Raw genomic sequence first — 25673 nt, forward strand, 5'->3', positions numbered from 1 at the left:
TCCCTGACTCATAACAAGTACACATAATACCAATTTACTGAGGACCAGAGAAAAACAAAAAAAGGGTGGTGACCATAACAGAGGATTTACCCTGATTCTTCATAATGCAAATAACATTAAGATCAAACATCAGAAAACGACAGGAAATCACAACCATAAAGATCACGTTTTTAAAAACTTTTTGTTAACAAAAGTATGAAATGTGCTTTCAGTCCTGAACTCGTCTGTGAGAATACATTTTTATGCCCATTTTATAGCAGCGAGCGAGTGGAACACATGGCAGAGTTGACACATGTGTGCAGGCGACGTACCTGCTGGCATGGTGGTGTTAGGGCTATCTGCTCCCAGGTTCTCCTGCCCGTGCTTCCTGGGTCTCAGAAACCAGTGGCACAACATTGCTGCTCCTGTGCCCAGCACTGCTGACTGGGGAAGAGCTGGTTAAATGTCTTGCCGTTGCACTACCCTGGTCACAGAGGTTAATTTGCTCCAAGAGCTGCTAGGCTCTGAGTCAGACAGCCTAGGTGAGCAGCCCTGTGCCGAGGACAGACTTACTCCTAGCCTGCAGCATTTTCTGAAATCACAGATCCTGTGTTTCAAAGCTCTTCAGGTCAGTGGGGAACAGGAATGCATGGCGTGATTTCTGCCTGAAAGGCCATATTAAAACAGGCTAAAGGAGTGGGGAGGAGTCTGACCGTAAAAAAAGCCCAGAAGAAGAGAGGAGCATTCATTCAGATCAGCAACAAATTATTTCTTTGAGTTAAACTTTTCTGCAAACGGAAAAGAAAATGCCCGAGATGAGTGAAAAGGATGGGGACAGGTTGCTGGGTAAGGAGATGGACTAGAGGAACACAGCAGATGACGAACATCAGTCTGCTGATAGGGGTGAGGATGAGGTTATGAATGGGCAGCTGTTCACTGATAGATATGGCTCATCTGATCAGCCATATCATAGAATCATAGAATAATAGAATAGTCTGGTAGTCTGGGTTGGAAGGGACCTTTAAAGGTCAGCTAGGCCACCCCACCCGCCCCCGCAATCAGCAGGGACATCTTCAACTATATCAGGTTGCTCAGAGCCCACAATTTGTCATCTTTGAAATTATCAACATTATGAGAGAAGTGGGTGATCAAAGGACTGAAAGTCATTCAAAAACAAATTTCTGATTTTTCAGGTCTGGGGAGAGAGCTGTGAGAGCGCTGGGTGATGCAAACAGCAGGAGCTCCATAACACAGGGAACATAAAAAGTAGGACAGGAAAGGATTTCCACTCAACACAGTCAACTACCATGAAGCCACAGGAGAAGGTCAAATAACTGGGAGAGTTGACTGAGGATTCTGGATAGAAGAAAAGGAGAACAAGGTATCTGGTAAAGGAATCAAAGCAAGACAACAGTGCTGCTAGAGAGGAGTGAACATGGCAGCAGAAAACAGGAGCATGGAGGAGAGGAGAAAGGAGCTGGATGCTTTATTCTTACAGCATCCATATGGGACTGGAAATATTAAAGAGGAAATGACAGCTGGTACAGCTCAAAGAGAAGATACTGGGCTGAATTCTAATGGAGTTTCTCATGCTTAACCACATGACTGAAGTTGTTAAATATTTGCATTATCAAACTCGACTCAAAAGGTAGCATAGTGCACAGGAACAAATTACATTCTTTATGTGAGTAACAGATGGGAGGAAATTAATTGTTTCTGGGACATGCAAGGCCTGGGAATAAAGCACATGACCAAAGAAGAGAGGCTTGTGATCGGCTGGGAGTATCTCGAGAGGAGAGAAACCCACAGATAGGAGTTGACCACAGCATACCAATGAAATTTCAAAGTAATGATTTATAATAAAAGGCAAGAGCATTCCCAGGATTTACCCAGAAAGAATTTTTTTTTCATTGTGCACGATATTGATGACAACTTGTTTATTTTGTGTTCCAGTCATCCATATTCAATAAAGATTCAAAACAGACCAAACACAGAGAATGGCTACTAAGGTGGTCAGAGGACTTCAACTCTCAGTTGAAGACACTAGAAAGCCTTTACTAATCTAGGAAAATGAAGGCTGAACAAACATTAAGAGTATGCTTGCTGTCTACAGTTTTCTAATGAAGGGGAAACTGGGAGAGAAAAGGGCTACTTATGTTACATGACCATATTGGCACAAAACCCAAGTATTTAAACTGGTCATGTAGACATTTTGACTGAAAAATATGAATACAAAGAAGTGATGTATAAAAAAAGTCCTTCCAGGAACAGTGGGCTAAAATTTTTGAATTTTACTAAATTTTAATTTTACTTGATGGGGTGCTTTTAGGTGCTTTAGATCAACAGATGTTGTAATTCTTAGTGCCTGTTCGGAATTTTCCATTTTCACCTCCATTGTGTCTTCAAATCTCCATTCAAAGCTTACCATGATGTCAAGCCTACACTCCTAGTTTTGAAATGTTTTCTTCTGTGGGAGATATCCCTTACTTTTCATGCCTAGATACTTTTCATCAGGAAACTCTGAAGCCCAGCTTCTGTAGCCAATTTTTTTTATTTGCATCCTCTTTCCTCTCGCCATCTTCTGCTGCCACATTGGCTGCTAGTTTTATTTGTCTAGTTCCTACGCTTAAAGAAAATATATTGAAAAATTCTCCAAATTCTTATAATTCTGGTCTCTGTTAGCAGCTGGCTTCTGAGGCTTTGGACTACATTAGCTCCGGTTTTTTGTTCAGGCTTGGCAGCCACTGCTGATCTGCGGTGATCAAAGGCAGGAAGCATCCAGCACACCCTCATCCCCAGACTTCTGGCCCCGTTGCAACACAGTCCCTCAACAGGCCCTGAAATATGGTTCTCTGGGCTGTGATGTATTGTACACCCACACAGAGGCTCGCTGACTTCACTATGTCTCTGCCCATGCATGATATACTGCTTTCCTTCCATAGTTAGGGCACTTTGTATAGGAAAATTTTTTTTAATTCTCCAGCAGTAGAAAAAGTACGAATTGGACCTAGGCAGTCCTTTGTGTCTTTGCAACACATAAAGCCGTTCTGAAACATGTTTGTTTTGTTTTTGTTTTTTCCCCAAACACACACAAATCTTCCTTTTACTTGGATTGGTTTTTGCAATATAAATTCAGGTTTTGTCTTTCTTCCAAGCCTGTGTGATGACAGGGGAACTGTTGAATGATGATGTCATGGTAGACTAAAGAGAATACAATTGAGCAATTTGACAGGAAACCTGACTTTTTGTTGGACTGTGCACAATCCTTTGTTTTTTACTGTTTGACCACTCCAATACAGTGACTGATATTTTTGACATTTCAACTAAGGCCTGACAGGTCACAGTAAAATTCCTAAAAACTCTTTAGAGTTTCTCACAGGTTAAAGAAGCAACAATAATACTGAGTGTCAAAACGGTTCAGAAGGCGATAGACTCTCACTTCAATATATAACGTGTTTAAACTGATCTGACTGAACAGGAACCCATTTAGGCTAAAATAACAACAAACTAATGTCGTGTAAGAAAGGACCTAACAATCCTAGTATTTCCAAAACAAAGCATCAAATAGAATGTTCTTCAGTGTTCATAAACTGGCAAAAAATAAGTTTTAAAGTCCCCTCCAAATCCACTTTTGAAATACTCTGCAGCAGATCCTGCTTCTTAAAATGTGTTTCTAGACATAATGAAGAAACTGTGTTTAATATTCTCGAAGAGATAATATGGGCGGCTACTTGACATTTCTGAAAACTATATGTTTTTCAAAAATGGAAAAATAATTTGGATTTAATTATTGTTTTATTAAAGGAAATATGCTGTTTGAATACTCTTCCTATAAAAAACTTTTACAACTATAGTTTTTGTCATCAGTTTCTGGTGTGATCACAAGTTATTCATTAGCAAGGTGGGTCTAAAAAATCTAGAAAGACCTATGAATATAAATTTTCAATGTGAAGTTGCTCAGCATCCGATAAAGGCCAATAGGTGTTAAAAAACTTTAAGCTGTATGCTGATAAGTGTGTATTCCTTGCTCACTTTTTCCACACCAATACCATCTCTTGCATTTTTTTTACCAAACTCGGGTATGCCATTGCAAAGCTTACTGCAAGTTCTGAAACATTCATGTACTTATGCCTTTAAGAATTAATTACTAATATACACACTATACTGGACTACTTACCCCTCTCTTCTTATGTATCCAGCCATGAGGACTGAGAATTTTCTATTGCAGCAAAGAACTCCACAGATTGACCATTTGTGGCATAAAAGATTTTTGTGTGTGCCTGTGTACTTGTGTGTGCATATATACGTGTGATTTCATTTTCTTTAACTTAACTTGATTGCCACATCTTTTTGTCATGGCTTCAAAACAAAGCTGTACTCCTGGTGGAGTCTCATAAGGATCTCTCTCCTTCTGTCATGGGAAAAAATAGACAACTCAGTCAACATGAAAGTCCTGTTCAATCTAAAATCTATTTGTTTGATTTTCCTCCTTAAGGGAAGAAAATTTAAAAACTGACTGCATCATTTAAAAGCAAATTTCCCATTTTCATGGAGGCTGTGTTCCCTTTCTTAAGGTATTTATGTGTTATGGCAAATTCTACCCAAAGGGCATGGGTTACAATATTTATGGATTTAACTATGGAAAGAATAGCATCTCTACATACTTTGAGGTGTTTATATTGTAATGATGAAGGCTTAAATTGTCCATTTTCTATTTTTTTATGTCTGTGAATATATGATTTTGTTTGGTCACCTGAATAATTCCTGAATTTCTTTTTTTTAATTTATTTTGTTTATGACTTCCTTCCATTTTAGTTCTGGAAATCAAGCAAATCTCTATATCCAGTTTTATAGGATTTATTTATTAAATAGAAAAGATTCAAAGTTAGATATGAAAATTGACAGCTGTATCTATTCTCTATCTTTTCTGTATTTTTTTTAAACTGCTTGCATTTCTGTCATGAGAATTCTCTTCTGAAAAAGACCTTAACAGCTACCTATATACCGTAGTTGCTTTTGAAGATCAAATACAAATGCAAGTACACGCAACTGCACTACAGAAATAAATGAGGCACATAATTAAACTAAATTGTGTACACTTTTTTGTCTTTTTCTTTTCGTCTTCCCTACTACAATGTAGAACTGAATATCATAAAGTCAAGTTTGCCATACCCTAGCATTTTCAGCTTAGTATTTTGCTCTCTGCAGTCTACTGTGTATTGATATTCCTGCTTGTCCTCATAAAAATAGGTATAAATCCTGTTTTTCTTGCTGAGCTCCATTCCACTTTGAGAGTGCCACGAAGATGATAGTTTTTTTACAGATTGAGTAGATATAAGTACTGATGGATGAAAAATGGAAGCAGTCATTTCATCCTGAATCATGACTATATCCCCAGATTTTTAATTTCCCATGGAACACAAAGTCCAAATATATTAGTTTTTTAAAACTTTGGGGCATCTACTTTTTACATTTTATCATGTTGGTTTGTGAAATATTTACCTGGAGGGGCCGATGGCACATGCAGTTCAAAGCTTTCTGAAACACCTCCTTTGGAAATACCCCACATGCTTCACCTTTCAACTTGTCTCTTTCTCGGAACTGGGAAGAAGGAGAAAGCAAGGCTAGACCTTCTCTCATGGCAGCTTTACATATCCTTAGATGGGAAGCGAAGGAGACTGTGGTGAGTCAGCTACGAAGAGCATGTGAAGATAAAAGGAGCTGTTCCCTCACACGTCCGCACCTCACTGCTCTGTTGGAGGAAGCAGGGCAGGGCATTTCTCTCATTGGGATGGTACTGGGGATGCTCTTTGCAGCAGCTGAGGATTTGCAGCTGGTGCAGAATGAATCCATGAGGCTACAAAATGCTGTGGCACAGGGCCAGAGAAACCCTTCTGGTGGCACACTAAAGCTGTGGGACCAATACCCCGCCCCAGACATATGCTGGAAAAAGATGGCTTGTCTGTATGTCTAGATAACAGCCCCCACTAAAGTGCACAGCCACTTCCCATAGGTGAGGGAGAAGAGAGACCAATAGCTAAAATGCAGCTAAACAGAAACCATGAACATTGTGTTTATCAAAAAACATAGGCTGGGCTGTGTGAAAGACCATACGGAAACAGCCTGACAAACCCTGACATCTGATCAATTAAAACTGAACTATAATATACTATTTGGTTAACCTTTTTCCAAGTAATTCAGTTGATTTAATAAAATAAGGGCTTTTTCTTTACTGAACCACATTATTTTGGGAGAAAATATGATTCAAATTATTAATTTCCTCCCATTAAGCAGTATCAGCAGTATCTGCTTCCCAGCATCAAGTTTCTATTAGGTGTATTGAATCAAACTCTTAGCTTAATTGTCTTTGCTGGTCTATTCCCTGCTGATAATTTGTCCCTCTATATTCATTTGATGTGACTAAAAAAAGTGTCTTTCATTGTTTTTCCATTGCTACTGAAATAAGACTAAACCTAGTAGATGAAAATGAACTTGACTGAAGAGAACAGAGCAAAGTACTTGAGAACATACCCTAAAACCAATGCAGCAATATGTGATGAGAGGCTTGGTCAATGCCTACGTGGGTATGCTTTCCATTTTCAATCACACAAAATATGCAGTAATGCAGGTACTGCATGTGGAGCCAGCCCATTTTTGCATCTATCATTTGACATGTTCCGGGTGATACGAAACCCACACTTCACCAACCACTGCTTCACAAAGACCTGAAAGAATCAACAGAATATTTCTGAGGACTTTTTGATTGAATATCTGTAAAAAACACCTTCCACTCTTGGTTCTATAGGTTAGCTTGTATTTACATTTCAAGTCAGAGATCACTGGTAATGGACACCAGCCACAGAGCAGCACATGCGCATCAGTGGGCAGCCATGTTGGAATCTGCAAAGGCAATGCGGTCCCAGTTTCCCTGGTCACCTCCTGTGTATTTATGTGCCAGTGTAAGGCAATGAATAATGAGCTGCTGTGCATTGTCACAGAGCTGAGGGAGAAAGTTTCATAGTCAATACCTTTGCATTCTTAGGTCATGCTTTGAATAAGTAGATTAGAAGTTGTGAAAAGGTCTAACACTACAGATGGACGAACTGAAGTGTCAGCAGAATTGGCAAATGTGTGGGACCAAAATCAGGTATATTCATCATCTCTGATATTGGATGACAGATTGGCAGAACATGGGCTGACTTCTTGATTGAACTATCACATGATAGGGTGGGATAAGCATCTCCTTATGTTCTTGTTCAAGAAATGAGTCCTGGGCACTTTCTGCGTCCATTTGCAGCACAGTGGAGAGGACACTGGTGATGAATGGCAGGTCTTTGTCCTGCCATATGAGCAGCATCAAAGCTCAAAACTCAAGTTTGAAGTGAGCTGGAGGTTTTAACAAGTGACAGCAAAATACAAATCACAATTAAGTGGTCATCTTGGTGTTGAAAATTGTGAACTCAGTGCATGAGGGCACAGCCATTTATAGTTAGGTAAAGGTTTTTTTCTTTAAAAAGAAAAAAAACAATTAGAATTTTAAAATAAAACCTTCACCTTCATATAGGAAAGACAGTGGCCAACTATCCAGGCAAGTTCACTTCTCGGTCATATTTTGACTCTAAATTGTGATGATGTAACATTATCTGTGAGAAAGTTAGAAGGAAGATATGATCTGTAACTTTTCTGCTGTTACATCTCCTGATATTTCCAGGAGGTGCCATCCTGCAGGTGAAAACACATAAAAATATATTCTTCTTCCTTTTTGGAAAACTCTAGGCTGCTGAGTGAGCTTTGCCATTTCCATTTTTTACTGGAAGTCTCTGTTTATTTAAGTCAATTTAAATTATCAATTGAATCACTGCATTTTAAATGCTGGCAGGAGGGGTGTTATGAAAGGCACCAGTTTGCTTAAGGTCCCTTAAGTACGTAGTCTGCAGAAACAAACTCCACACAATTTCACAAGGATAGATGGAGTGCAAATGATTGAGTAATGAAGACTCTAAAAAACCCACAATATTTTGGCTTCATTAACCAGTCCTTTCCATAACAAAAAAACCCATATCCATAAATGACAAGGGGTACATATTTTATTATTTGTATTCCTTTCATCATGAATTTGGGAGAACATAGAGTAAAAACCTATTAGACTTCTCGTGCTTGCACTTTACGTACTGCAGCAGTCTGAGTGGATTGTGATAGTGAACATCCCCATGATGTTGCCACACCACTGGTGATGGTGGTGTGGAGCACACCCAATTTATCAGCTGCTGCCTGCCTCTGGATACCATTCCCTCAGCTTCTTTAATCACCAGTTTCCTTAAGCAAGGAGACACTTTCTGAGCTGTGTGGGCAGCTCTATCAGGTTGCTGAGCTGTTTCTGGTACCATAGGTGGTAGTTACTTCCTCCAAGAAAGCTCAACCCGAAGAATGAACTGCCTGGATCATAGCAGAGACAGAAGAAGTGGCAATTATGGTGAAATGAGGCCAACCTGCAGTAGGCACAGAAAAAGATCCTGAAGGGTCAGGCACCTGGAATTATCATCCTAACGTTACTGATTATCGGCACATCCCATCACAAATAAGAGCTTGCAATGAGCCACAGGCATTAATCCTACTTTGATGGTTCCATGTAAGTGTGGTTAAGTTACATGTTGTGCATGAAGAAAAATGTGTGAAATGCTGTGAATAGCTTATGAATATGCCCTGGGCACGAAGAAAAGCTGATGAGTTATAAAGGTGGATGATTTATTAATTGATGAATTAAGCACAATTATAGTTAAGAATCCTGGCATAAGTATGTCAAATCTATCTCTCAATTAAGAAAAGAAATATGTTTTTACTTGAGAAGGAAAAGGTTTGGAAAAGCAAAGGATATGAGTCTGAATGAATCCTTGAATAACTCTTGAAGCGACTGGGGAAAAAATATCCTGTCCACCCTTGAAACTGCCATTTTCTTCACTGACTGCAAATTTATAATTTAAAGATTGTCATGTATGCCATGGGATTGGTGAGTGGTTAAATAGCTTGCTAGCAGTTACCAGACAGTGAGGAAAGCCCTGGAGAAGTACATACATGCATGGTTTACTTTTATTTCTAGTCATCCTTGTTCATAACTCTGTAACCATGTTGGCTATGTTTGGATTTTGTAAATAAGATGCTTTTACTTGCTTTTACCCTAGCCTGACCAGGAGGAAGGATGATTTCAAAGGAATCTGGTAAACATCAAAGCATACCATCCAGACAGGCACACGGACCTTCACATCTGGTGCTGGCTCAGTCCTGCAGAGTGGAATGTTCCAATACATTTCTCCTGGATAGCTAAAACAGGGGTACAAATTATTACTATTAAACTGTAGAGGTGCTATCAGTAATTAGTTTCTATGGCATGGGCTTTGAAGGTCAGAGGAACAGAGATAATTTCTGGTCCTGATGGTGTCAGGAAAATTGCTTGGGCTGTACCACAGCCTCCTTTTAACAAAGCAAGCAGAGACTCCAGCAAGCAACCAAGAACATGCTAGATATGTTTGCTTTACCAGTATGGAACTAAATATGGGGTTTCAGGCATACTGGTTTGCATCATCACACTTAGGTATTTGTATATTCGTCTTTACTTCAGTTGCTGTGTGAAAGTTGAGACGAAATTATTGTGGGGAGTTTTTTGGTGGTTGTTTTTTTGGTTTTTGTTTTTTTGTTTGTTTGTTTGGGGTTTTTTTGTGTTGGTCCTAATAAGTCGGTGTGGATGATAAACTAGAGAAAGAGCACTGTGGTGGGTTGACCTTGGCTGGCTACCAGGTGCCCACCCAGCCACTATCTCACCCCCCCTTCCTTAACAGGACAGCTGGAGAAAATACAATGAAAAGCTTGTGGGTCAAGATAAGGACAAGAGATCACTCATCAATTACGATCACAGACTTGCCTTGGAGGACATTAATTTAATTAATTACCAATTAATAGCAGAGTACAATAGCAAGAAATAAACTAAAACTAAACCTATCTTCCCCTCACCCTCCCCTCTTCTTCCCAAGCTCAACTTCACTCCTAGCTCTTCTACTTCCTCCTCCACTCCCTGATCAACACAGTGAGACAGGGAATGGGGGTTACAGTCAGCCCATAACACTTGGTCTGTCTGCCTCTTCCTACTCACACTGTTCTCCTGCTCCAGCATGGGGTCCCTCCCACAGGATACAGTCCTTCACGAACCTCTCCAACATGGGTCCTTCCCATGGGCTATAGTTCTCCATGAACTGCTCCAGCATGGGTTCTTTCCATGGGATATAGTCCTTCAGGAATGGACTGCTCCTCCATAGGTCCCCCACAGGACCTGCCAGAAATCCTGCTCTTGCATGGGCTCGTCTCCATGGGCCACAGCTCCTGCTAGGAGCCTGCACCTACGTGGGTTCTCCATGGGCTGCAGCTTCCTTCAGGGCACATCCACCTGCTCCAGCACTGGATCCTCCATGGGCTGCACTGTGGATATCTGCTCTGACATGGTTGTCCTTGGGCTGCCGGGGCACAAGTTCCACCACCATGGTCTTCCCCAGGGGGTGCTCTGCTCAGTGCCAGGAGCACTTTCTCCCCTCCCTCTTCACTGACCTTGATGTATGCATAGTTGTTTCTCTCATATTTGCTCATTCCTCTACTATATAGCTGCTGCAGAACATTTTTTTAGTCTTTCTTAAATGTGTTATCACAGGGGTGTGAGCAACATAGCTGATGAGGTCAGCTTTGGCCAGCAGTGTGTCCATCTTGGAGCTGGATGGAACTGGCTCTTGGGGACAGTCCCATGTCTTTTCTCACAGACTCCACCCCTGCAGCCCTCCTGCAACCAGAACCTTGCCATGTAAATCCAAAACATGCACCAAGAAAACTAAAAACTTCAAAGACTCTCTAGAATATCAGAGCTGGAAGGTTTCTAATCACAGAGCTGGTTTGCCTGTGATTTATGAGTTTGCAATTAAAGTATCAACATATTCAAGAACGTCTGTCAGTTTTTTCATTACTGTTCATCTGGTAACATATATTGCAAGTCAAATTGCTGTTCAGAAATCTCAAAGTTTCAGTCATTCAACCAAAAAGAGCAAACTGTACCAGCATAGGTCTGGTAACAAATCATCCAGCTGAAGTAATGAACAAAAAATAGCCAAGGTAAGCAAGTCACAAACAATTTCATAACCATGGAGGTGCAATTGCCATAACGAGCACCATTTAAAATTGCTAGCTGTGTCAACTAAATGAGTCAATGATTGTTTAACAAGAGTGCGATTTGTTAATAACGATGAGTGTTAAACACATTCTGTTTAGTGGTTCAGATTACATAATCATCTCAGCTCTTTGGTCAGCCAACTTGGATATTTCATGAGACACTTGAACCTGTTGCAACGTTTTCAGTGTTTCCTGCTTTGGCTCAATCAAACATATATGAAAATATATTCCTGCCACTGTTTTGATACTTCTCATAGCAAGTGCCATCCAGAAATGAAGACCTAAAAAGGTATGCAGGTTGAAGACCTAACTGCAGGAAGGGATAACTTTTTATTCAGCTCAATGGATATTTAATGGTATAACATTAATAATTCCTTCTGAATCACAGAATCACAGAATCACTAGGTTGGAAAGGACCTTTAAGATCATCAAGTCCAACCATTAATCCAGCGCCACCATGTCCCCTAAACCATGTCCTGAAGCGCCACATCCACACGTTTTTTGAACACTTCCAGACATGGCGACTCCACCACCTCCCTGGGCAGCCTGTTCCAATGCCTGACCACCCTCTCAGTGAAGAAATTTTTCCTAATATCCAATCTAAACCTCCCCTGGCACAAGTTGAGGCCATTTCCTCTTGTCCTATCACTAGTTACTTGGGAGAAGAGACCAACACCCTCGTCGCCACAACCCCCTTTCAGGTAGTTGTAGAGAGCAATAAGGTCTCCTCTCAGCCTCCTCTTCTCCAGACTAAACAACCCCAGTTCCCTCAGCCGCTCCTCATAAGACTTGTGCTCCAGACCCCTCACCAGCTTCGTTGCCCTTCTCTGGACACGCTCCAGCACCTCAACATCCTTCTTGTAGTGAGGGGCCCAAAACTGAACACAGGATTCGAGGTGCAGCCTCACCAGTGCCGAGTACAGGGGCACGATCACTTCCCTACTCCTGCTGGCCACACTATTCCTGATACAGGCCAGGACACTGTTGGCCTTCTTGGCCACCTGGGCACACTGCCGGCTCAATGAAGTATTATGCTGATTTCAATAAGCTTTATTTCCATATTTCCAATTAAAAACTCTTGCATCATCCTTTGAAACACCCAGAGAACATCTAGAGGATGAGGTGATCTTATCTTGTTCAGACACTTTTATATTCCATTTCTTGAATATATCTCCAGATTGGCATATGTGTCCAGTTTTCCCATCCATAGATTACAGTGTTTGTGATTGAACCTGCATTAGGGTAGACTAATAGTAGCCTGTTGATAAGATGATCTGTTGTGGCTGAGAGGTTACAATTCAATAAAAAACTTCAAATATCTTTCAGATGTCATGGGTGATTGACTCATGGTTTATGTGAACAAGGGAATTTATGGTTTCAGTTCAGGTTGATTTTTAGATATTGTCTGTAAGAATACAGCTGCACTTAAGACCAGCATCTGTTTCAGCTCATGTAGATTTAAAATAACTGAATATTCCTCATCAAAGTCTACCAAGGGAAGCAAATAAGTATAGAAATGAACCTCTAAAATGTAACCTATTTGGGGCTTTGGGGTTGCTTTTTTTTTTTTCTTTTGTGTCAAATCAAATTAAAAGTGTAAGATTTTGCTTAGAGCCAATGGAGAAAACATAGCTCTGCAAATAACATATTTTTCCAAATACAAGTAGAGACTCATAAGCTTTAAAGAACCTGATCTTAGTGGGTGGGTAGAAGTGTTTATTCCCACCAGCTCAGCTTTTCAGCCCTCCCCTACAGCACTATTTTAGGCCCCTAGTGCTAGAGAGACATTGAGAAACCACAGTGACCCCAGTGAAGGGGCACTACACTGGACCAATGTCATGCAAAGAGAGTCCCCAGTATCAATACAGGCTGGGGGGTGAAGGGATTGAGAGCAGCCCTGCCCAGAAGAACTTGGGGGTACTGGTGGATGAAAAGATGGACATGAGCCAGCAATGTGCACTCACAGCCAGAAGGCCAACTGCATCCTGGGCTGCATCCAAAGAAACGTGGCCAGCAGGTTGAGGGAGGGGATTCTGCCCCTCTTCTCTGGGCTGGTGAGACCCCACCTGGAGTCTTCTGCCCATCTCTGGAGCCCTCAGCACAGGAAAGACATGGACCTGCTGGAGTGGGTCCAGAGGAGGCCCACAACAATGATCTGAGGGGTTGAACACCTCTGTTGTGAGGACAGGCTGAGAGAGTTGGGGTTCTTCATCCGGAGAACAAAAGGTTCCAGAGAGACCTTCTTGCAGCCTTCCAGTACTTAAAGAGGTCTTGTAAGAAACATGTGGACAGACTTTTTAGCGGGGCCTGTTGCAATAGGACAAGAGGTAATGGTTTTAAACTAAAAGAGGGCAGATTTAGACTAGATCTAAGACAGAAGTTTTTCACAGTGAGGGTGGTGAAACACTGTCACAGGTTGTCCAGAGAGGTGGTAGATGCCCCATCCCTGGAAACACTGGAGGTCAGGTTGGACAGGGCTCTGAGCAACTTGATCTAGTTGAAGATGTCCCTGCTGATTGCAGCGGAGTTGGACTAGAAGACTTGTAAAGGTCCCTTCCAACCTAAACTGTTCTGTTATTCTATGATTCTATAAGGGATCTGGGCTTGCTTAGCTCAGAGAGGATAGGGTCACGGAGGGACCTCATTGTTCTCTTCAGCTACCAAACAGGTAGTTACAGGGCTGACAGATTCTTTTTAGAGGTGCACAGGGAAGGCAAAGGGCAATAGTCACACCTTGCAATATGGAAAACCAAAATAATTTTTACAGTGAAGGTGGCTAGGCATGATCAGGCTGCCCAGGAGGCTGTGCAATCTCTATGCATGACAGTACTTGCTATTCACCTGGAGAAGGCCTTGAAACAACCTCGACTAACTTTGAAGATGGTCTTGCTTTGAGTAGACATTTAGATTAGAGACATCCAGAAGTCCCTGCCAACCTAAATTATTCTATCATCCCATGATTTCATTAGAAATTAGGATTGTAAAACACAATGTTATTTCAGGGCCTCAACGAACTTGAAGAAAAAAACTTTAAAATCTTGAAGTCAGGACTCATTCTTATTGATCTTTCCTCTCAATCACAAGAGATGCCTCAGTAAAGCATTCAAAACTCATTAGCATGATTTCATCTTCCCCTGGAAAAAAAAACAGGAAATGAAGAAAAAACATTGTTTGTTATTTATCTTCTGGTTCTTTGTTGGGCTTTTTTTGCTTGGTTTGCATCACATTGTGTGATCAAGTTCTTATTTACAATCCTTTTAATGTTGTTTCCAGGACCTGGGACTTTTCCAGCAAAATACCAGATATTGCAAAACATCATAATAAAAAGCAACACTGAACAACTTTTTTTCTTAGGTCCCTATTTTTAATTGAAATTACAGTTCCTAATTCATGAGAACATTAAGGTGGGTAAAAAAACATTAGATTGTGGTGGCTTCAGTTAGCTGTAGTAACAAAAGATTTCTTAGGAATTAAATATGAATATTGTGTTACTAGTTGCTATGAAGTACTTCTGAAACTCCCCTTTAAATTAACTTATTTTTTCTTCATATGTAATTCCCATAAAAATATTGTGTTTCTGCACTGTCTCTGGAAAACTGCTGCTGACATCGCTGACAGATGCATGTGCATAAATATTTAAATGTAACTGAGGAGATAATTGCAAATACTTTTCCAGTGCCTTATATTGTGTTTTTTGTAATTTAATTTAAAAGCAATGTCAGATAGCTATTTTTTTATACTTTACCCCGTAAGAAGACAACTGTTAACACTTGAATACTCAAGGTCTGATAATCTTTTAAAAAATCATAAGCCTTTGCTATATTAATGTCAAAGGAAATAAATACAAATATAGATAGCTAAACTGGGAATACAGCTAAAGACACTTACTAAAAGTGAGTCAGGCTGCTCTGGAATGAGCACATAAAAATAATTTTCTGAGCAGATAGTATCTTCTTGCCCAAGAAGTTAGGATACATAGAATATGGGAAAGTTTGTAGGCTGGCTTTTGGAACATGAGAGCTCAGACCCTACCCTTCAGACTCTCCCTCCCTCTTTAGGCACTTTGAAAGTGCCACACACATAATTTATGAATTACATTTTATTTCCTCCCACTGTCTCAAAATGTTTTGAAAAGCTACAGTGAAGACTGAGTACATCTCAGTAACTTAGAATTATTTTGATATGATAACTATGGCCCCCAGATTAAATTATTCTCCCCAAAATAAAAATTTAAAAAAAAAAGAATATTTAGAGTTAAAAATAAAAAAAATATTCAGGCAACTTTGGGGATGGATGCACGCATAAATTTAACCAAGTTTGTATTTTGCAGTAACTGCTTAGTAAAACCATGTGGTTGTGATTACTGCTCAATACTGTCTATGTTCAGGTTAGATGTGACTGAGTTCAAGAGGAATAATCAATATTTTGATGCATCTATAATTTGTTCCCAATTTTAATACAAAATTTTGAAGATTAATACTTCTTACTCACCTTTTTTTTCAGGAAATTTTCTTTTAATTAAAATATTCATTCCTCTCTATGGTTAGGTTTCATGGAATTTAAACCTTAAAAGCAAACTTTTTGAGGTGCAAAGGTTATATGAACCCTGTTGTGCCACCTTAACACAAATAGCTATAGGACTAGAAACCAGCGGCCATCACACACCACTAACCATCGGGCTATTGTGTCAGTCAACATATGGTAACAAATACATGACCTACTAAAGAAGCATTGCAAAACTACTTTCTTTTCTATTTTTAGCCCTCTGATACACTAGGATTTAACAGCAGGCATGTGACATCAGACAAATTCATGCCCTCTACTCAGAACTTCCCCATATCTACTCAAGGTATGTGTGCAAAATTCCCACTTGGTTTCCATTTTTCCTATGCCCTGTATTTCAGGGGCTTCAGAAAGTTTATTCTAAAAGGTGTTGGCCATGAACTGTCATGAAAATCAATGTGTTTGACCCTTTTCTCCCTCAGTTCAGACTGCGTCTCATTTTGGAATTTTACTCTGTCCAGTGTTATTCTGTAATATTTGCTTAAAGAGAGTTGACGCTTCCAGTCAATTTGCCTGAATTTGTGGCACTCTTCATAAGAAATTAGTCCAATTTTCACTGCATACCATGGCTGCCAAATGTAGCAGCTGTTCTCTCTTGTAACCCTGATACTTTCTTTGCCGCACTGTCATACAGGTGTTAAATGTAATATGAGACATCTGAAAAGAACATTTGTCAGAAAAATACAGTAAAACATGAACCATCCAAAAAGTACTTGGAACACGTGTGAGCATTTTGTCATAGATGGCAAAAACAGTAGCTGGTTGGGAGACATTTCTGGGTTGTATCTTAACAGAGGAGAAACCAGTTAAGAATGACAAAGTAGAAGAAAACTGGGGCAAGATTGAGTGAAAAAAAAAATACAGTACTAATTTTAGAAAAAGAAACAGGAATAGCAAAAGAAAAGCAATGACTTTCAAGAAAACAGAATTTAAAAAGCCCAAGGGCTAAGGCTAGAGAAACAAATGTAAGGGGATGAAGATGTTATGAAGAGCTATTAGTCCACTGAAGAAGTGTGAGCAGAATTAAAGCCACCATTACACAGGGAGGATGCAGGAGCAGAAGGGCCTTCCACCAAGGTCAAACACAAAAGGGAAATATGCAGGAAGGATAAACTAGGACAGATTGCTAAACACAAGTTTAAATAAGCATGCACAGTTAAAAACAGAAAGGGCAAGTCACTAAAGGAGATACAGCTAACAAGAGACATGAAGAAATTTGTTCTGGAAGAAGAAAGAAGCCTGAGGGAAGCGCTGGTCAGATATACAGCAAGAGAGAAGGCTACTACCAAATTATGCTGAGAAAGCCAAAGCTCTTAATATCTTCTTTGTATGAATATTCGCTAAAAAGATCCACTAGAAACATCTATCTAATACCACTGACGAAAGTGTAATATTTCAGACTAGGTCCATTAAGAGCAAATGAGAGATTAGATCATGTCCTTCAATAGGTGTTTTTTTAAAACCATGTGAGCCTGACAGACAAAGATGCATAAAATAACTGGCCAAAGCAATCTCAGAACTGGTGAGTGATTAACACTGAAAATTCTTGGACCAAAACATTGAAAAAGGGCAATATTGGACTCTTTTATAAAAGTTAGATTGAAGGTATTGCAGATGGCGCAATTTAATTTCCATTAGTGGATTGTTATATATATTCCTAAAGAAGATAACAGCAAGATGAGCAACAGACAGCTGTGCAACGTCCAGTCCTGTTGAGTATTCCTACTGATGACAGGGCAGGAGAACAAATAGCAGGTTTATTACAGGTGCAGTGGCACAGACAGTTATCACCACCGACAATGGTGACAATGAGCCAACAATGAGAAATCAGAACAGCTGTGATAAACCACAGAAGTGCAGGGTACCGTATGCAGAAGTGTCAACTGCATGGGGACAGGAACAACCAGCTTGGATAGCGAAGCTCAAGAAAAGGATCAAAAGATTATTATGAAGCACAGGCAGAACAAGAGTCACCATCATGATACTGGAAAGAAAGTACAAACGCCCAGCTGGAGGAATATAGCCCACCAGATGAGAAGCAATCCTTCTGCTCTACTTAGCACTGGAAAAGCCCCAGCACCACATCCCATTGAGGGTGCTGCACAGCTTTGTGTAAATGAGTGAAGTGCAGAGGAGAGCGGTCAGACATTCAGAGGGCCAGAAAACAAGAGCTGTGGGAACGAGCTCAAGGAAATGAGGTTGGTTGGGCTATTGAAGAGGAGCCTAAGATCTGGCACATACATCCCTCCAGGTACAGAAAAGACTGTCAGGAAAGGAAGGGGATAATAGTTCTCCTTCTCTTCAGCAAATAGGACAAAAAAGTACCATGCTTTCACTGACATGAAAACTCAGATGAAACACAAACAAAAGCTCTCTAATCCTAAAAATAATTAGGCACTGGTATACAGTGCCTGTACACACTTGAGAATCATCACCATCACCAGACTTTAGGAAGAGATTAGGTAAAGATCTATAAGGATTGGCAGAGATACAGAGGCAGACTATTGGCATTTTGAGGTCCATTCTTTCCTTACATACCAGTGGTCTGAAATAACTATTACCATAAGTGACCTGATAAGCTGTCGCGGTTTAACCCCGGTCAATAACTAAGCACCTCACAGCCAGTTGCTCTCTCACTCACTCCCCCCACAGCAGGACGGAGGAGAGAATTGGAAGAGTAAAAGTGAGATAACTCGTGGGTTGAGATAAAGACGGTTTAATAGGTAAAGCAAAAGCCGCACATGCAAGCAAAGCAAAACAAGGGATTCATTCACCACCTCCCATGGGCAGACGGGTGTTCAGCCGTCTCCAGGGAAGCAGGGCTCCATCATGTGTAGCAGTTACTTGGGAAGACAAACATCATAACTCCAAACATGCCCCGCTTCCTTCTTCTTCCCCCAGTTTTACAGGCTAAGCGTGACTTTGTATGGTGTGGAATATCCCTTTGGTCAGTTGGGGTCAGCTGTCCCAGCTGTGTCCCCTCCCAGCTTCTTGTGCACCCCCAGCCTGCTCGCTGGTGGGGTGGTGTGAGAAGCAGAAAAGGCCCTGACTTTGTGTAAGCCCTGCTCAGCAATAATGAAAACATCTCTGTATTGTCAACACTGTTTTCAGCACAAATCCTGAACGTAGCCTCATACTAGCTTCTATGAAGAAAATTAATTCTATCCCAGCCAACACCAGCACAGAAATGCAAAAAAAGTTGTGTGATTTCAGTACCTCTTATCTACCATCATCATTCAGTCCTTTTGTGTGTTTAAAACAACCAGGTTTTGAAAGTATCCCTGATGAAAAATTATTTTCCTAGAACATTCACTGGAAAGTAGAAGTTTGAAAAATTGGGGGAGTGATTCTCTTCAGAAGCCAAATGAACATTTCACAGCAAAATCTGGCTGCAGAGAACATCCTATCTCAGGGAAGGAACCACTTCCAGACTTCTGACTCTTGCATGAGTCACACCTCAGTTGTATTGGAGTCAATGAGGCCAGTTGACAACAGCTTCTTCTAGGAAATCAGCTAAGATCCACCTGCTGGCATGCACTGAACATGCGAATGGTAGCATGCAGTAAAGGTTCATCATGCTGAAGGTGAAGTGATGGACACATAACAATCCAGATACAGATCTTGAGCCAAATTATGAATTTGGGTTACATCTTTTGTGATGTCTCATGAACCACATCAAACTGCCGTCCAGGTGCAAGGGCCCCTTCCAGTTGCCAGTCCCAGGGCAAGAATACCCAGATGCCTCCTGTAAAATGGGCATATGCAAAAGAATCAATTCCCTTGCATCATTATCAGATTTAAATAACATTTTGTTTACCTATCATTATATTACAGGCAAAGATGCTTCTCTGATATCTGGGAGCCTACATTACCTGATGCCTGCTTTAAAAAACATTTTTTTCATCACTTATCATGCTGTCAAGCACAAAATTTCTGCAACAAACTTTCTCATTTTCATATCTGTCTCTAGTGAAAAAAATTTCTGAAAATTTAGCCAACATGACTCAGTCATTTCCAAGCATAAGACAAAGAAAAAATACATTGTTTTGCTCATATTAAAAATCTTGCTAGTGCTGCTTTTGTAACAAAGCTTTGCTTGTGTAAGATACAAATTTTAATTGAGGCCAGCCGTTGACAGAGATGGCAGAAAAAGTCAGAAGTTATTTGTTTGCATTTTTCTATTACTTTTGACTGTGCTGCTATCAGAGAAGACACTGCTGAGAAATTCCCGTAACTATCTCAGGAAAATAAAAAGATGTTGTGATTTTAGGTCAGGCTAGAGCCCTTCAATGAGGTCACATTGTTTCAAGTGGTCTTCAGGGTCAGGTGGATATACAGAAATAAATGAATATCAAAAAGATGAAACTGCTTTTGGCCAGCCCTTTGCCTTGCCCCTCTGAGAGATGGTGTTATGCCTGAGGATATAAATCTCCTGATGAAACACACCAAGCTCCAACACAGTGTGAAACACGGTCAATGAAAGAGAGTTGAAATTACAGTCAGCACAGCCTGTAGCTCTTACCACTTGTGTAGGCCAGAAGCAAATGCAGTTGAACTTTCCCTTAGAGGATATAGGAAAATCATTTGTTTATTGTTGCCAACCTGGTTGCAGGTACTGAAGAGGTGAGCACCAGACACAGGAGCACAGTATGATCCTGCTTGTACCTCAGCAACACTGGCGGTTACCTTGGCCGTTCAGCCCTTACCAGCAGCTAGCATCTAGAAAGGCTTCTCCTTCCCTAACTTGCATCCAGGGGTCATCAGCTGCTTTTGAAGACTCGCACTGGAAATGCTTCTCAGAGCAGGACCCCTGTCTAGTACAAGCAGTCAGTAGATGTTTGCTTTTTTATACCTGATAGATAATGAAGAGACCATGCTTGTATTTAGTTTCTGAAGGAGAAATCAGAAAGAAGAAAGAGGTCTGAACGGGAGGAAAGCCTGCTAATTTTCCACTTCAGAGCGATCTCTGTGTAATAACAATTGAAATAGGGTGGAGAACATCTACAGAAAGTAGCAATTCAATTGCAACTATCATGTATTTTTTCCTGAAAAAATGTTCTAAAGAAAAATATTTTTATTAGAAGTACGTGTTTCCCACTGGTATTCTGCTAAAAAATCTCACTTTCTCTTGAGATTTCCTGGGCTGGAAAGATGCCATTATACAATAATCCATTTACAACAGTACCTTGGGTTATAAGATGTACCCAGATGTCATGTGACTTACTATCACACTGTCTCAAAACAAAAAGATAGAAAAATAAAGTTGACTTTTCTGAAGAAGCTAAATGAAAAGAACTGTTTTTCACAAAACCTTAATTTACTCAACTCTACCTGTAAGAAGAAAATGCAGGAATTTTTGGTAAGATGGTATTTTATTAAAATTTCAGGCAGTAGATAAAGCAAGCCAAGACAATTCTCTGGAGTAACAGTTGTCTCTTTTCTTGTTCCCCATTCATACAGACTATATCTCATCTTTATTTTTGGCCATTTGAAAAACACAATGCAGGTCACATAGCTGCAATCCCATTCTTCCACAGGGGATGATGACAAGGAACAGTTCTCTCAGCGTTTCCACTTCACCAAGCAGCTGGGAGCAGGATGCATGAATTCTTTCTCACAAAGCCACAGCATTTATTTCCACAGCACATTCTCTTTGTGTGATGTGGGCACACAGGATTTAAAAAAAAAATAATGGGAGTGGAATAAAGACTTTATCTTTTACCAAGATACAAATAACAAGAAACTTCAGCTAAATTTTCCTTGGTACTTACATGTACACTCTTCTTTACTTTATAAATTCAAATTGTGTCTCTGTGTTCTGAAAAATGCTAAAATGGTAACAGAGTATTTATATAGATGAACCTGTACAGATAAAACAAGAACCAGCCTGAACTCCATTACTTATCCTCCAGAGCACAAAACCAGGAACAAATACTCCTCTGATCACAGAGTATTCTCTGTAATACCTAATTTTATTTTCATTAGTGCTGTGGTTTGTCAAAATTGTACCCTGCTAAGGAAGTCATCCTCTCAGGTTTATGACTATCTGTGGTTCCCTGATGAAAGCAGTGCTGCGTACTTACCATGACAGGGAAACAATCCTTATGCATAATACTAGAAATAGAAGGTGGGGCTCAAAGCTAAGGGAGGTAGGCAGCCTGCTGTTATTTCGTTCAATAGAATGTGAGTTCCTAATTCTCATGAACTTCTGATATTTGCAGAAATATGTTGTGTTTGTTTATTTGCTTTATCACAATATTTTTCAAGATGACAGGTGAGCATTTTAGAGAATATGACTAAATTCTAGCAGGTATTTTGTGAGTTGGCTGCATCAGTTTTTCTTTCTTTCATCCCCTTGATGAGCATCTGTATTGCAAATTTCTTGACCCTAGACAAAAACTGACCAAAATATGCTAATTTCTATCTCTATGCTCTGTGCTGGTGTTGGCTAAGAGTTAATTTTCTTCATAGAAGCTAGTATGAGGCTACGTTCAGGATTTGTGCTGAAAACAGTGTTGACAATACAGAGATGTTTTCATTATTGCTGAGCAGGGCTTACACAAAGTCAGGGCCTTTTCTGCTTCTCACACCACCCCACCAGCGAGCAGGCTGGGGGTGCACAAGAAGCTGGGAGGGGACACAGCTGGGACAGCTGACCCCAACTGACCAAAGGAATATTCCACACCATACAAAGTCACGCTTAGCCTGTAAAACTGGGGGAAGAAGAAGGAAGCGGGGCATGTTTGGAGTTATGATGTTTGTCTTCCCAAGTAACTGCTACCCTGGAGACGGCTGAACACCCGTCTGCCCATGGGAGGTGGTGAATGAATCCCTTGTTTTGCTTCGCTTGCATGTGCGGCTTTTGCTTTACCTATTAAACCGTCTTTATCTCAACCCACGAGTTTTCTCACTTTTACTCTTCCAATTCTCTCCTCCGTCCTGCTGTGGGGGGAGTGAGTGAGAGAGCAACTGGCTGTGAGGTGCTTAGTTGCATACTGGGATTAAACCACAACAGATTTGCACATATTTATTTATTCATATACCATAAGTAATAGTGAGAATGCAAATTTTAGTGATTAGGAGGGAAAGAAATTATGTTTGTCTTCTGAAGTAGACATTCTTTATTTGTGATTTTTGTTTTAACGCCTGTGATATCACCAGGGTTGCCCTCAGAGCAGGCCTGTTGTTTCAATTCTTATTTATAACACACTGAAGTCACTATATTGAGCTCTTTTCATTGCCCTCAGTAAACTGTGATCCAGATTGTTCATGAAGTAAACTTCTATTCATTTCATCTCACCATTCCAAAGCTTCCCCTACACTTATGAAGAATTTTACTAGGCACATTGAAATTTTTGGTGTAAATCAGAGTGATTTTTACTTAGCAGCCTCCATCAATGTGCTCGGTAAATCACTTTCTGAATGAAAAATACTGTTCTTAAATACAAGGCCAGAGTTTTCATCTGCTCAAAAATCCAGTCTCTCAAACCCACATTGTTGGGGTGGGTAAATGAAGTAGTGAGTCTACTACCGGGCAAAAGAGCAAGTGCTCCTCTCTTCCCATTTCCATTCATGAATCACACCATGCACTCTTCCAAGAATAGTGTTGCTTCAAGATAAACATCATTTGCAATTATTATATATTACTGAGGGAATCGAGTGAGCACACAATCACAGATACAAGACACATTTGAATAATGTGTCCTCCTTCATGCAGAAATTAGCAATCTGTGGGTGCCACCTGATGGGAAATAGGACTTAGAGAGAGTTATTTTTAAATTTAAGCTTGAAACTTTACTTTGCAAAACTCTAGACAGACTATCAAAAACACTTTTTTCAAGTAGCTCGCAGTTGGTTTAGTTTAATTTTCAGCAACCAGTTTAACTCCAGCTGTTAGGAACTGGTACACATGCTGTCACTGGAACTACTGAGTCAAAACACATCTGTCTTTAACGGGACTTTTGGCAAGCATGGCATAGATGCTATTATGGAGGTTGATACAAATAAAACTAATAGTTTATTTCACACTTTATAAATAGCAAGCAATGTTTAGGATAAAAAATAATATAGTTTACACACAGTAAAAATGTTTACAGAGATAAATCAGCTAATAGGTGCATTATACTTACGTACATCATATTTATGTTGATAAATTATAAGCTAAAAGGAAGATGTCTGACAACTACACACAGCACTCAGAAGGGAATACATTTTTTCAAAGTTAATGTAACCAATGTGAAGCTGTCAGTCATGCAGTCTGAATTTCCTGATTTGGAGAGGGTGGGATTTCTAAGTCCTGTGGATGTTACAGCTTTTTATTAAAACTTGAAACTTGCTACATCTTTCAAATTAAAAAAAATTTGGTCTATTTCTGCAGCTGTTTGGCTCCAAGTGCAAATTTCTTATTTAAACTGCAACCTCAGAAGACACATCGTAAAAGCACTTTTAAATATTGGAAATTCCTGATTTAAGGGATTATTTGTAATGTCTCTTCTGCAGAGGAAGATGAGATATTTTCTTAGATAAAGACATGCCTGGGAATTAGCAAACCGGACAGTACACAACTGATCTCCCACGGATGGAAATGATTGCAACACATTGTGTTGACCCAAAGGTAATGTTCATAATAGTTGATAGTAGGTTTTGGATGTCTTGAAATGAATAATTTTAATACAACCCTTTTTCCATTCAAATACAGTCTATTTGTTCAGATTTGTTCGGCATTTACATGAATCACTTGAGAGGAACTGACTACGTGCAAAGTTATAACAGAGAAAGAAAGAAGATGGCGAAAAGACATGAAATTAATGCATTTACAGGATCCCATTACTTTTTCATGCTCTAGCCTTCCCACTGCTTTCACATTTTTGTGAGACCACAGTAGGCTAGGGACTGGAGGAACTCACATCACCCATGGCAGCCATGGGGCCTCTCTGCATGCCCTGTTACTCCTTGATGCCCAACCCTTGCAACCTCTGCTCTCCAGCAAGGGGGACCAAGCATGCATCATCCTGTGCCAAGACACAGGGCTGGTCACATGGACTCCATGGTGCAACAGGGAAAGTCCAACTTGAATTCAAATACAGCAATAAGCATGTTTCTAGAAGGGATATTGGGTTTATGTGGCTGTTGGCACATGTTGCCAGATATGATTATACATTCTGTAAAGCCCTAAACCAATACTATAGAAGTTGATATGAGTTTGCCCTCCATATCAGCTGAAGTAAAATATAACCTTAATTTCTTTTTAAGATAGCATATCTCATGGCTTATCTGCCACTGATTGTTTCAGGCTGAATTTTTACTCCGGTGTGTGGTTTTAGCTGGAAAGAAAATGATGGGTGTTAGACCTGTCAAGATATTTATCTCCGGAAATCTTTTATTTCAGATGTTTTTCAAAAAAGATATTAATAATTGCAATTGCACAGAAATGGGAGAAAATTCACAGTAATGTCTTAAACAGCAGAGTAAAGTCACTAGATAGAGGTTCCTTGTGATGTCCATGAGATATTGGAAGCTGAGAACCCCCCAGACTACTGAGTCTCTGAAATAACTGAAGAGTTCCATTTCATTAAATAATCTAACTCATTTAAGGTAAGGACAATGTTCATGGGACTGATGAAATTCACTCATCATAGTCTTGGTATAATTTCTGTAAAGTGGAAAGAAACAGGATATAAGAAGTCCATTTGAAGGACCCAAAGTTCACTGTGATGAAATAGCTAGACGGGTATACTCACATGCTGTGAAAGTATGTGTAAGTTTTACGTCAATGTGTGATGAAGCTAGTTCTACAAGATACTCCTGCAAATCAGTTGTTGCTCTTTTAATTTCTTTGTGTTGTAAAAACAGCTTCAGGCTTAACACCCACCACACCAGCAACTGGACAATGACTAAGAAAGCAAATTGGGTTCACTTTCCAAGGACTT

This window comes from Phaethon aethereus (genome assembly GCF_964289735.1).
Source record: "Phaethon aethereus genome assembly, chromosome: Z".
Classification (NCBI taxonomy): Eukaryota; Metazoa; Chordata; class Aves; order Phaethontiformes; family Phaethontidae; genus Phaethon; species Phaethon aethereus.